Source organism: Pristiophorus japonicus, chromosome 22, assembly GCF_044704955.1.
Source record: "Pristiophorus japonicus isolate sPriJap1 chromosome 22, sPriJap1.hap1, whole genome shotgun sequence".
In the NCBI taxonomy this organism is placed as follows: Eukaryota; Metazoa; Chordata; class Chondrichthyes; family Pristiophoridae; genus Pristiophorus; species Pristiophorus japonicus.
The window spans coordinates 69,944,174-69,958,543 of NC_091998.1; the positions used below are offsets into that span (position 1 = coordinate 69,944,174).

At 51.4% G+C, this 14,370-nt stretch overlaps 1 long non-coding RNA gene across 1 annotated transcript in view; it reads left to right on the top strand.

Moving 5' to 3' along the window:
- The window catches only part of LOC139235142 (uncharacterized), a 41,456-nt gene extending 27,310 nt beyond the window's left edge, over positions 1–14,146 (top strand). Inside the window, exon 3 of the long non-coding RNA XR_011588423.1 lies at positions 13,921–14,146. This is a non-coding gene — a long non-coding RNA (uncharacterized lncRNA). The remainder of the gene's footprint in view (positions 1–13,920) is intronic.
- The last annotated feature ends 224 nt before the right edge of the window (positions 14,147–14,370 follow it).

Genomic DNA, 14,370 nt, shown 5'->3' on the forward strand with positions numbered 1-14,370 from the left:
CCTCTCCCACTCACCGACCGCCTCTCCGACACACCAACTGCCTCCCCGACTCACCGACTGCCTCTCCGAATCACCGACAGCCTCTCCCACTCACCGACCGCCTCTCCGACACACCGACCACCTCTCCGACTCACCGACCGCCTCCCCGACTCACCGCCTGCCTCTCCGAATCTCCGACTGCCTCTCCCACTCTCCGACTGCCTCTCCGACTCTCCGACTGCCTCTCCGACTCACCGACTGCCTCCCCGACTCACCGACTGCCTCCCCGACTCACCGACTGCCTCTCCGACTCTCCGACTGCCTCTCCCACTCACCGACCGCCTCTCCGACTCATCGACCGCCTCTCTGCCTCTCCGACTCACCGACCGCCTCTCTGCCTCTCCGACTCACCGACTCATCGACCGCCTCTCCGACTCACCGACTCACCGACTGTCTCTCCGACGCACCGACTTCTCTCCCACTCACCGTCTGTCTCTCTGACTCACCGACCGCCTCTCCGACTCACCGACCGCCTCTCCGACTCACCGACCGCCTCTCCCACTCACCGACCGCCTCTCCCACTCACCGACCGCCTCTCCGACTCACCGACCGCCTCTCCGACTCACCGACTCACCGACTGTCTCTCCGACGCACCGACTTCTCTCCCACTCACCGTCTGTCTCTCCGACTCACCGACCGCCTCTCCGACTCACCGACCGCCTCTCCGACTCACCGACCGCCTCTCCCACTCACCGACCGCCTCTCCCACTCACCGACCGCCTCTCCGACTCACCGACCGCCTCTCCGACTCACCGACAGCCTCTCCGACTCACCGACAGCCTCTCCGACTCACCGACCGCCTCCCCGACTCACCGCCTGCCTCTCCGACTCTCCGACTGCCTCTCCGACTCACCGACTGCCTCCCCGACTCACTGACTGCCTCTCCGACTATCCAACTGCCTCTCCCACTCACCGACTGCCTCTCCGACTCTCCGACCGCCTCTCCGACTCACCGACCGCCTCTCCCACTCACCGACCGTCTCTCCGACTCTCCGACTGCCTCTCCCACTCACCGACTGTCTCTCCGACTCTCCGACTGCCTCTCCGACTCACCGACTGCCTCTCCCACTCACCGACTGTCTCTCCCACTCACCGACTGTCTCTCCGACTCACCGACTGCCTCTCCCACTCACCGACCACCTCTCCCACTCACCGACCGCCTCTCCGACTCACCGACCGTCTCTCCGACTCACCGACCGCCTCTCCGACTCACCGACCGTCTCTCCGACTCACCGACCGCCTCTCCGACTCACCGACCGCCTCTCTGACTCACCGACCGCCTCTCCGATTCACCGACCGCCTCTCCGACTCTCCGACCGCCTCTCCCACTCACCGACTGTCTCTCCGACTCTCCGACTGCCTCTCCGACTCTCCGACCGCCTCTCCCACTCACCGACTGCCTCTCTGACTCACCGACCGCCTCTCCGATTCACCGACCGCCTCTCCGATTCACCGACCGCCTCTCCGACTCTCCGACCGCCTCTCCCACTCACCGACTGTCTCTCCCACTCACCGACCGCCTCTCCGACTCACCGACTGCCTCCCCGACTCACCGACTGCCTCTCCGACTGCCTCTCCGACTCACCGACTGCCTCTCCCACTCATCGACTGTCTCTCCGACTCTCCGACTGCCTCTCCCACTCTCCGACTGCCTCTCCCACTTACCGACTGCCTCTCCCTCTCTCCGACTGTCTCTCTGACTCACCGACTGCCTCTCCCACTCACCGACTGCCTCTCCCACTCACCGACTGCCTCTCCCACTCACCGACTGCCTCTCCCACTCACCGACTGCCTCTCCCACTCACCGACTGCCTCTCCCACTCACCGACTGCCTCTCCCACTCACCGACTCACCGACTCACTGACTGCCTCTCCAACTCACCGACCACCTCTCCCACTCACCGACTGCCTCTCTGACTCTCCGACTCACCGACTGCCTCTCCGACTCACCGACCGCCTCTCCCACTCACCGACCGCCTCTCCCACTCACCGACTGCCTCTCTGACTCTCCGACTCACCGACTGCCGCTGGAGTGACACAGGAGCTGGTCTACACGTCGAAGAGTGCATCAACACTCATAAAGGACTGTTTATGTACAACAGGTCCTCTTTTGGAATTCGCTAGGCTGCAGCCATATTTCAGAGGAACATGGAGAGTCAACTGAAGTCTGTCCCCAAATCTGTCGTGTTCCAAGATGACATCCTGGTCACCGGTCTTGACTCCGCCGAATATCTGAACAACCTGGAAGAGGTTCTACATCATCTGGACAAAGTGGGATTCAGACTGAAACGCTCGAAGTGTGTCTTCATTGCACCGAAAGTCGAATTCCTGGGGAGGAAAATTGCTGCTGACGGCATCAGGCCCACGGACTCGAAAACCAAGGCCATCAAAAATGCACCCAGGCCTCAGAATGTGACGGAGCTGCGTTTGTTCCTGGGTCTACTCAACTACTTCGGTAATTTCTTACCTAGATTGAGCACCTTATTAGAGCCACTGCATATACTGCAAAGAAAAGGCGACAACTGGATTTCGGGTGCATCTCAGGATAGAGCTTTTGAGAAAGCTACTAATCTGCTTTGCTCTAACAAGCTGCTGGTACATTATGATCCGTGTAAGCATCTAGTATTGGTCTGTGATGCTTCATCATATGGAGTTGGTTGCGTGCTCCAACAAGCTAATGAGTCGGGCAAATTACAACCTGTTGCATATGCTTCAAAAAGTTTGTCAAAGGCGGAAAGAGCCTACAGCATGGTAGAGAAAGAAGCACTAGCCTGTGTGTAAAAAGATGCATCAATACATGTTTGGTCTTTGGTTTGAACTGGAAACAGATCACAAGCCACTCGTTTCATTGTTTTCGGAAAACAAAGGTATCAATACCAATGCATCGTCCTGCATCCAGAGGTGGGCGCTGACATTATCTGCCTATGATTATGTCATTCGCCATAGACCTGGCACTAACAATTGTGCCGATGCATTGAGCCATCTGCCATTGCCCACACTGGAGTTGGAAACGCCACAACCGACGGACCTACTGTTAGTCATGGATGCTTTTGAAAGTGAAGGAACCTCTGTCACGGCCCAACAAGTTAAGACCTGGATCAGCCAGGACCCGATATTATCGGTTGCGAAACGTTGTATCATTAGTGGTGATTGGTCTGCCATACCCAAGCAAATGTGTGAGGAGATCAAATCTTACATCCGTCGCAAAGACGCACTATCCATTCAATCAGATTGTATACTGTGGGGTAATCATGTTGTTATGCCCAAGAAAGGCAGAGAGAAATTTGTGCATGATCTACATAGCACGCATCCCGGTATTGTCATGATGAAAGCCATTGCCAGGTCTCAGGTATGGTGGCCTGGAATTGACTCCGATCTGGAATCATGTGTGTATTAGTGCAACACTTGCATGCAGCTTAGTAAAGCACCAGCGGAATCGCCGCTGAGTCTGTGATCGTGGCCATCTAAACCATGGTCCAGGATCCACATCGACTTTGCAGGTCCCTTCCTGGGAAAATGTTCTTAGTTCTGGTGGATGCTTATTCCAAGTGGATGTTGTTATATATGTAAACTTGTATACACTCCTTACAGCCACCAGAGGGCTCATCCCCTGGAGCCCCAAGGGATCCCATAATCCCTTGGGAGCACAGGTACTTAAGGAGGCCTCACAGGTTGGAGAGACATTCTGGAGACCTGCAATAAAAGACTGTCACACTTTACTTTGAGCTCACAGTATTCAGTCAGACTCGTTCTTCAAGTTGGTAGTAATGTGGTGGAAGAGGGTTTCCTGGAGTGTATTCGGGATGGCTTTCTAGACCAATATGTCGAGGAACCAACTCGAGAGCTGGCCATCCTGGACCGGGTATTGTGTAATAAGAGAGGACTAATTAGCAATCTTGTTGTGCGAAGCCGCCTGGGGAAGAGTGACCATAATATGGTAGAATTCTTTATTAAGGTGGAGAATTCCAGTGTTAATTCAGAGACTAGGGTCCTGAACTTAAGGAAAGGTAACTTCGATGGTATGAGACGTGAATTGGCTAGAATAGACTGGCGAATGATACTTAAAGGGTTGACAGTGAATAGGCAATGGCAAACATTTATAGATCATACGGATGAACTTCAACAATTGTACATCCCTGTCTGGACTAAAAATAAAACGGGGAAGGTGGCTCAACCTTGGCTAACAAGGGGAATTAGGGATAGTGTTAAATCCAAGGAAGAGGCATATAAATTGGCCAGAAAAAGCAGAAAACCTGAGGACTGGGAGAAATTTAGAATTCAGCAGAGGACAAAGGGTTTAATTAGGAGGGGGAAAATAGAGTATGAGAGGAATCTTGCAGGGAACATAAAAACTGACTGCAAAAGCTTCTATAGATATGTGAAGAGAAAAAGATTAGTGAAGACCAACGTAGGTCCCTTGCAGTCAGAATCAGGTGAATTTATAACGGGGAACAAAGAAATGGCAGACCAATTGAACAAATGCTTTGGATCTGTCTTCACTAAGGAAGACACAAATAACCTTCCGGAAATACTAGGGGACCGAGGGTCTAGCGAGAAGGAGGAACTGAGGGAAATCCTTATTAGTCAGGAAATTGTGTTAGGGAAATTGATGGGATTGAAGGCTGATAAATCCCCAGGGCCTGATAGTCTGCATCCCAGAGTACTTAAGGAAGTGGTCCTAGAAATAGTGGATGCATTGGTGGTCATTTTCCAACATTCTATTGACTCTGGATTAGTTCCTATGGACTGGAGGGTAGCTAATGTAATACACTTTTTAAAAAAGGAGGGAGAGAGAAAACGGGGAATTATAGACCGGTTAGCCTGACATCGGTGGTGGGGAAAATGTTGGAATCAATCATTAAGGATGTAATAGCAGCGCATTTGGAAAGCAGTGACAGGATTGGTCCAAGTCAGCATGGATTTATGAAAGGGAAATCATGCTTGACAAATCTTCTAGAATTTTTTGAGGATGTAACTAGTAGAGTGGACAAGGGAGAACCAGTGGATGTGGTTTATTTAGACTTTTAAAAGGCTTTTGACAAGCTCCCACACAAGAGGTTAGTGTGCAAAATTAAAGCACATGGTATTAGGGGTAATGTATTGACATGGATAGAGAACTGCTTGGCAGACAGGAAACAGAGAGTTGGAATAAACAGGTCCTTTTCAGAATGGCAGGCAGTGACCAATGGGTTGCCGCAAGGTTCAGTGCTGGGACCCCAGCTATTTACAATATACATCAATGATTTAGATGAAGGAATTGAATGTAATATCTCCAAGTTTGCAGATGACACTAAACTGGGTAGCGGTGTGAGCTGTGAGGAGGATGCTAAGAGGCTGCAGGGTGACTTGGACGGGTTCGGTGAGTGGGCAAATGCATGGCAGATGCAGTATAATGTGTATAAATGTGAGGTTATCCACTTTGGTGGCAAAAACAGGAAGACAAAATATTATCTGAATGGTGACAGATTAGGAAAAGGGGAGGTGCAACGAGACCTGGGTGTCATGATTCATCAGTCATTGAAGTTTGGCATGCAGGTACAGCAGGCGGTGAAGAAGGCAAATGGCATGTTGGCCTTCATAGCTGGAGGATTTGAGTATAGGAGCAGGGAGGTCTTATTGCAGTTGTACAGGGCCTTGGTGAGGCCACACCGGGAATATTGTGTTCAATTTTGGTCCCCTAATCTGAGGAAGGACGTTCTTGTTATTGGGAGAGTACAGCGAAGGTTCACCAGATTGATTCCGGGGATGGCAGGACTGACATATGAGGAGAGACTGGATCAACTGGGCTTGTATCCACTGGAGTTTAGAAGAATGAGAGGGGATCTCATAGAAACATATAAAATTCTGACGGGATTGGACAGGTTAGAGGCAGGAACAATGTTCCCATTCCTTGGGAGTTCCAGAACCAGGGGTCACAGTCTAAGAATAAAGGGTAAGCCATTTCAGACTGAGATGAGGAGAAATTTCTTCAGAGAGTGGTTAACCTGTGGAATTCTCTATCGCAGAAAGTTGTTGAGGCCAGTTTGTTAGATATATTCAAAAGGGAGTTGGATATGGCCCTTACGGTCAAAGGGATCAAGGGGTATGGAGAGAAAGAAGGAAAGGGGTACTGAGTTTGAATGATCAGCCATGATCATATTGAATGGCAGTGCAGGCTCAAAAGGCCGAATGGCCTGCACCGGCACCTAATTTCTATGTTTCATGCACAACAACTGGCGACGAGATACAGATAATGAACCCAATGATGCAGAGAACAGTGGACATTCTGGAGAAATTCTCGGAGGGAGATGATTGGGAAACCTTTGTGGAGCGACTCGACCAATACTTCGCAGCGAACGAGCTGGAAGGAGAAGAGAATGGTACCAAACGAAGGGAGATTATCCTCACCGTCTGTGGGGTACCAACATATGGCCTCATGAAAAATCTGCTCCAGCGAAACCCACAGAGAGATCATACAATGATTTGTGCACACTGGTCCGGGAGCATTTGAACCTGAAGGAAAGCGTTCTGATGGTGAGGTATCGGTTCTACACCTACAAACGGTCTGAAGGCCAGGGAATGGCAAGTTATATTGCCGCGCTAAGACGCCTTGCAGGACATTGCGAATTTGAAGGACATTTCGAGCACATGCTCAGAGACTTTTTCGTACTTGGCATTGGCCACGAAACAATACTTCGCAAACTTTTGACGGTAGAGACCCCAACCTTGAGTAAGGACATAGCGATCGCCCAGGGGTTCATTGCCGCCAGTGACAATACTAAGCAAATCCCTCAGCACACGAGTGCTGCTACAAGTACTGTGAACAAAGTGATGTTGTTTTCGAATCGTAACGTACAGGGCAGGTCACACATGCCTGCAGCTGCACGTCCGCAGATGACTCAGAATCCACCATCAAGGGTGATGAATGCAAGGCCAGTAACACCTTGTTGGCACTGCGGGGGTGATCATCATTTTCATTCATGCCGATTCAAAGGGTACGTTTGCAAGGGCTGTGGAACAATGGGACACCTCCAAAGTATGTGCAGGCGAGCTGTAAATCCTGTTAATCCTGCAAACCACTTGTTGCAGAGGAGGACAGATCCATGGCGGATCACGACGAACCAGAGCCTTAGACCGAGGAGGCAGAGGTACATGGGGTGCACACATTTACCACAAAGTGTCCCCCGATAATGCTGAATGTTGAACTAAATGGACTCCCTGTGTCAATGGAGCTGGACACAGGTGCGAGCCAGTCCATCATGAGCAAAAAGACTCGAAAAATTGTGGTGCAGCAAAGCCTCAAGACCAGTCTTAACTCCCATTCACATGAAACTAAGAACCTACACAAAGGAACTGATTCCCGTAATCGGCAGTGCTACTATAAAGGTCTCCTACGATGGAGCGGTGCACAAGCTATTACTCTAGGTGGTACCGGACGATGGCCCCACACTGCTCGGCAGGAGCTGGCTGGGAAAGATACGCTGGAACTGGGACGACGTCCGAGTGCTCTCGTCCGCTGACGACACTTCGTGTGCCCAGGTATTTAAGGAGGCCTCACAGGTTGGCGAGGCACTCTGGAGACCTGCAATAAAAGACTAAGATCACACTTTACTTTGAGCTCACAGTGTTCAGTCTGACTCTTTCTCAATACATAACAGATAGTGTAGTGTATGAATAAAGAATCTGACCAGACACTGTGAGCTCAAAGTAAAGTGTGACCTTAATCTTTTATTGCAGATCTCCAGAGAGTCTCTCGAGCCTGTGAGGCCTCCTTAAATACCTGTGCTCCCAAGGGATTGTGGAATCCCTTGGGACTCCAGGGGATGAGCCCTCTGGTGGTTAAACAAGGTATTTACAGGTTTATATATATAACAACATTCTCTCTTTCCCCCCCACCCCCCCCCCCTCCGCCCCCAAAGTCAATAGTAGAACCTAGTTGATCGTCTCGGTGCAAATGCTGGTTTTGGTGAGTCGTTTGTTGGGCCCTCACTGGGCTGCTGTGCAGCTGGCCTTGCTGGGATGCCTGGTGTGGTGAGTCTTGCTGGGCTGCTGTGGATGATGGGTTCTGCTTCGTGGTCAATTGTGGTGCCGGTTGCCACTGGTGTGTATGTTGGGGGATCAAGAAAGGTAGGGTCCAAGGTGGGTTGTTCAAGATAGTCCGTGAATCTGAGTTTGATTTGGTCCAAGTGTTTCCTGTAGATGAGTCCATTTGAAAGTTTGACCCGAAACACCCTGCTCCCCTCTTTGGCCACGACAGTGCCGGGAAGCCACTTGGGACCTTGCCCATAGTTCAACACAAATACAGGATTATTGATCTCAATTTCGCGTGACACATTTGCGCTATCATGATATGTACTTTGTTGAAGCCGCCTGCTCTCAACCTGATAGTGTAGATCGGGTGAACTAACGAGAGCCTTGTCTTAAGTGCCCTTTTCATAAGCAGTTCAGCGGGTGGAATCCCAGTGAGTGAGTGGGGTCTCGAGCGGTAGCTAAGCAGGACTCAGGATAGGCGAGTCTGCAGTGAGCCTTCAGTTACCCTCTTCAAGCTCTGCTTGATTGTTTGCACTGCTCTCTCTGCCTGACCATTGGATGCTGGTTTGAACGGGGCAGATGTGACATGTTTGATCCCATTGCGGGTCATGAACTCTTTGAACTCAGCACTGGTGAAACATGGCCCGTTGTCACTCACAAGGACATCAGGCAGGCCGTGCGTGGCAAACATGGCCCGCAGGCTTTTAGTGGTGGCAGCGGACGTGCTTGCTGATATTATCTCACATTCAATCCATTTGGAGTACGCATCTACAACCACTAGGAACATTTTACCCAAGAGCGGGCCTGCATAGTCGACATGGACCCTAGACCGCAGTTTGGAGGGCCACGACCATAAACTTAGTGGCTGGGTGCATTGCTTAACTGTGAGCATGTGTTACATTTGTGCACGCAGGACTCCAAGTCCGCATCGATACCGGGCCACCACACGTGAGATCTGGCTATCGCTTTCATCATTACAATGCCTGGGTGGGTGCTGTGGAGATCACTAATGAAAGTGTCCCTGCCCTTTTTTGGGTACCACGACCCGATTACCCCACAGAAGGCAGTCTGCCTGTAAACACATTTCATCTTTGCGTCACTGGTACGGCTTTATTTCTTCCTGCATTTCTATTGGGACACTGGACCAGCTCCCGTGAAGCACGCGTTTTTTTTACTAGGGACAGTAAGGGTTCCTGGCTTGTCCAGGTTTTGATCTGTCGGGCTGTGACAGGTGATTGCTCATTCTCGAATGCTTCCATAACCATGGCTAGATCTGCTGGCTGTGCCATTTCCACCCCCGTGGTGGGCAATGGCAGCCTACTGAGAGCATCGGCGCAGTTTTCTGTGCCTGGCCTGTGGCGGATGGCGTAGTTGTATGCGGACAATGTGAGCGCCCATCTCTAGATACTGGCCGATGCATTCGTATTTATCCCCCTGCTTTCCGAAAAGAGGGATATCAGTGACTTATGGTCAGTTTCCAATTCAAATTTGAGCCCAAATAGATATTGATGCATTTTCTTCACCCCATAAACAAACGCTAACGCTTCTTTATCAATCATGCTGTAGGTTCTCTCAGCCTTAGACAGACTTCTGGATGCATAAGCAACCGGTTGCAATTTTCCAGACTCATTAGCTTGTTGCAATACACACCCGACACTGTATGATGACGCCTCACATGCTAGTACCTAACGCTTACATGGATCATACAACACAAGCAATTTGTTTGAGCATTACAGTTTTCGAGCTTTTACAAAGGCATTTCCTTGGCTTTTACCCCATACCCATTCGTCTCCTTTATGCAATTAAGTGTGCAGTGGTTCTAACAGTGTGCGGAGACCCGGTAAGTAGTTCCCAAAGTAGTTCAGGAGTCCTAGAAACGACCGCAGCTCCGTCACGTTCTGTGGTCTCGGTGCATTCTCGATTGCCTCCGTCTTCGAATCGGTGGGCCTGATGCCATCTGCTGCAATTCTTCTCCCCAGGAACTCCACTTCAGGCGCCAGAAAAACGCACTTTGAGCGTTTTAACCAGAGCCCCACGTGATTGAGTCGACTAAGAACCTCCTCGACTAAGATGCTCGACGGTGTCCTGACCTGTAACCAAGATGGCATCCTGGAAGACCATGGTGCGCGGGACCGACTTCAGTAAAGCTTTCCATGTTCCTCTGGAATATCACCACGGCTGATCGAATTCCGAACGGGCATCTGTTGTAAATGAAAAGACCTTTGTGCGTGTTGATGCAGGTGAGACCTTTCAATGATTCCTCCAGCTCCTGCATCATGTAGGCCGAGGTCAAGTCCAGCTTCATGAACGTCTTTCCTCCCGCCAGCATCGCAAAAAGGTCATCTGCCTTTGGTAGTGGGTATTGATCCTACAGGGAGAAACGATTGATAGTTACTTTGTAATCACCACAGATTCTGATGGTGCCATCTCCCTTGAGGACCCCTTCAGCACCAACAAGGTGTTAATAGCCTTGCATTCATCACCCTTGATGGTGGACTCTGAGTAATCTGTGGATGTGCAGCTGCAGATATGTGTGACCTGCTCTGTACGCTACGATTCAAAAACAACATCACATTGTTCACAGTACTTGTAGCAGCACTCGTGTGCTGAGAGATTTGCTTAGTATTGTCACTGGTGACAATGAACGCCTGGGCTATCGCTATGGCTTTACTCAAGGTTGCGGTTTCTACAGTCAAGAGTTTGCGAAGTATTACTTTATTACTTCATGGCCATTGCCAAGTACAAAGAAGTTCCTGAGCATGTGCTCCAAATTCGCAATGTCCTGCAAGGCGTCTTAGCTCGGCAACGTAGCTCGCCACTCCCTGGCCTTCAGACCTCTTGTACGTGTAGAACCGGTACCTCGCCATCAGAACGCTTTCCTTCGGGTTCAGATGCTCCCAGACCAGTGTGCACAATCATCATACAATTTCTCTGTGGGTTTCGCTGGAGCGAGCAGATTTTTCATGAGGCAGTACGTTGGTGCCCCACAGACGGTGAGGAGAATCGCCCTTCATTTGGTAGCGTTCGCTTCTCCTTCCAGCTTGTTGGCCACGAAGTATTGGTCGAGTCGCTCCACAAAGGTTTCCCAATCATCTCCCTCCGAAAATTTCTCCAGGATGCCCACAGTTCTCTGCATCATTGCAGTGGGGTTCGTCACCTGTATCTCGTTGCCAGTTGTTGTGTACTGTGAGCTCAAAGTAAAGTGTGACCATAGTCTTTTATTGCAGGTCTCCAGAGTCCCTCTCCAGCCTGTGAGGCCTCCTGAAGTACCTGTGCTCCCAAGGGATTGTGGGATCCCTTGGGACTCCAGGGGATGAGCCCTCTGGTGGTTAAACAAGGTATTTACAAGTTTACATATATAATAGATACAGTGTACAATCATGCACATCCACAGCTACCATTGAGAGCCTTCATGTCATGTTTGCTACACATAGTCTGCCCAACATCGTTGTAAGCGACAACGAATCTTGCTTCACCAGTATGGAGTTTCAAGAGTTCATGAAACTCAATGGTATCAAACATGTGAGGTCAGCACCATTCAAACCGACATCCAATGGACAAGCAGAGCGTGCGGTCCAAACCATCACGCAGAATATGAAATGTGTAACTCAAGGTTCACTGCAGACTCGCTTGTCACGCATATTGCTTAGTTACAGGACAAGACCCCACATGCTTACCGGGGTCTCCCCTGCTGAACTATTGATGAAGAGAGATCTCAAGACCAGGCTCTCTCTTGTCCATCCTGACTTGAATAATTGTGTCAAATACAGACGTCAAAGTCAGCAAGGGATCATGATCGCGCTGCTGTGTCACGCGATATTTCTATCAGTGATCCTGTGTATGGACTGAATTATGGTCAAGGTCCCAAGTGGATCGCCGGTACTGTTACGGCCAAGGAGGGTAACAGAGTGTTTATCGTCAAGCTCCAGAATGGGCAGACATGCAGGAAAAAAGTCGATCAGATAAAGCTGTGGCACACGGATGAACCGGAACAGTCTGAGGAAGACACAATCAGTGACCAACCAACCTCCCCTCAGTCATCAGAGGACTCCGCTGTCATCAATAAATCTGGACTTTCAATCACTGACATGGTCATTGCCACTCCCATCAGATCGGCCCCAGCCCCCAGTCATAACAGACTCAGAACACTCACCCAAGGCTGGAGTTAAACTGAGACGATCAACTCGGGAGCGGAAAGCCCCGGACCATCTCAATTTGTAAAAAGACTGTTACTAATATCTTAAAGGGGGATATAAATGTTGTGTATGCAATAACTCGATAGATTGAATACTGTAAACTCCGAACAGGTACAAACCTGGCTCTGCTTTATTCGGGCCCAAATTGATTACATTACAAGATGGCTGGTCTTTTATACCTGGGCCGCACACACGTGCGTACAGCCCAATGACCTCTGACAGTGGCGCCACCTGGTGGCTAGTAAGTCCAAGCATACATACATGGCCGGTTTTGCGATTTAAGTCTGAGCTATGAGAGCACTGGTCTGAGCACATTTGCTGGCATTCCATGCCCTGGGCTGTGTCCCGCTGGAGGTTCCTGGGCCTTCCAGCCCCTCGCTGCTCGACTCAGTCATGATTCATTGCTGACAATTTGCAAACACATGGTGTCGGGGGATGAACCAAGGACCGCTCGGCCTGGGCCTCTGAGTTTCATAGCGATACCTGAGCGGAAAGGAGGCAGTGTCCGAGGGAGCGGACAGCCTCGGCCACTCATACCCTCAAATCAAATATTGTTCAGGACACCGCGGAGAACTCCCCCACTCGACATCAAAATAATGGGCATAGGATTTTTACATCCACCTGAGAGAACAGACAGGGGCTTGGTTTAACGTCTCATCCAGTGCGGTGCTCCCTCAGTACTGCACCTCTGACAGAGCGGCGCTCCCTCAGTACTGCCCCTCCGACAGTGCAGCGCTCCCTCAGCACTGCCCCTCCGACAGTGCGGTGTTCCCTCAGTACTGCCCCTCCGACAGTGCGGTGCTCCCTCAGTACTGTCCCTCCGACAGTGCAGCGCTCCCTCAGTACTGCCCCTCCGAAAGAGCGGTGCTCCCTCAGTACTGCCCCTCCAACAGTGCGGCGCTCCCTCAGTACTGCCCCTCCGACAGTGCAGCGCTCCCTCAGTACTGCCCCTCCGACAGTGCGGCACTCCCTCAGTACTACCCCTTCGACAATGTGGCACTCCCTCAGTACTGCCCCTCCGACAGTGCGGCGCTCCCTCAGTACTGCCTCTCTGACAGTGCGGCGCTCCCTCAGTACTGCCCCTCCGACAGTGCAGCGCTCCCTCAGTATTGCACCTCCGACAGTGCGGCACTCCCTCAGTACTGCCCCTCCGACAGTGCGACGCTCCCTCAGTACTGCCCCTCCGACAGTGCGGCACTCTCTCGGTACTGCCCCTCCGACAGTGCGGCGCTCCCTCAGCATTGCCCCTCCGACAGTGCATCGCTCCCTCAGTACTGCCCCTCCGACAGTGCGGCACTCCCTCAGTACTGCCCCTCCGACAGTGCGGCACTCCCTCAGTACTGCCCCTCCGACAGTGCGGCACTCCCTCAGTACTGCCCCTCCGACAGTGCGGCGCTCCCTCACTACTGCCCCTCCGACAGTGCGGCACTCCCTCCGTACTGCCCCTCCGACAGTGCGGCACTCCCTCGGTACTGCACTGGAAGTATGGGACTGGATTATGGGCTTGAGTGTAATCTTTCATTCCTGGAGACTCCAGCAAATTGTGGGAGGTCTGTGAACCCCAGTGAGCCTCCCCCACGGTGGTCTGTCTCTCCCCTCTGAACGGGCGACCGAATTGCAGACAGTATGTTCATGTACATACTGCCGAGATGCCTCTAATTCTGTAACTTCCCCAGGATGGCCCCACGTTCCAGCCCAAAATGTTCCTGGTTTCCAAGCACACATGTGTCCAGCTGGAGGAACAAGCAAATGGAACCATCTGGAAGCAAACTCCTCCAGTCACAGCACCCTACTCCGACACCATGGCCGCTCCCACACTCGATGACTTCATCCCTCCTCACCTTCAGAAGGAGCAGGACACTGAGCTGCAGGGAACCCCGGTAAAAGCCCGCCATGCACAGAACAAATCATTCGAGCCTGTGGTAGGTAAACAAGGAGTAGTACTGGTGGGTACAGGTCTGTCACTGTATAACACTGGGGTACAGTACTGGTGGGTACAGGTCTGTCACTGTATAACACTGGGGTACAGTACTGGTGGGTACAGGTCTGTCACAGTATAACACTGGGGTACAGTACTGGTGGGTACAGGTCTGTCACTGTATAACACTGGGGTACAGTACTGGTGG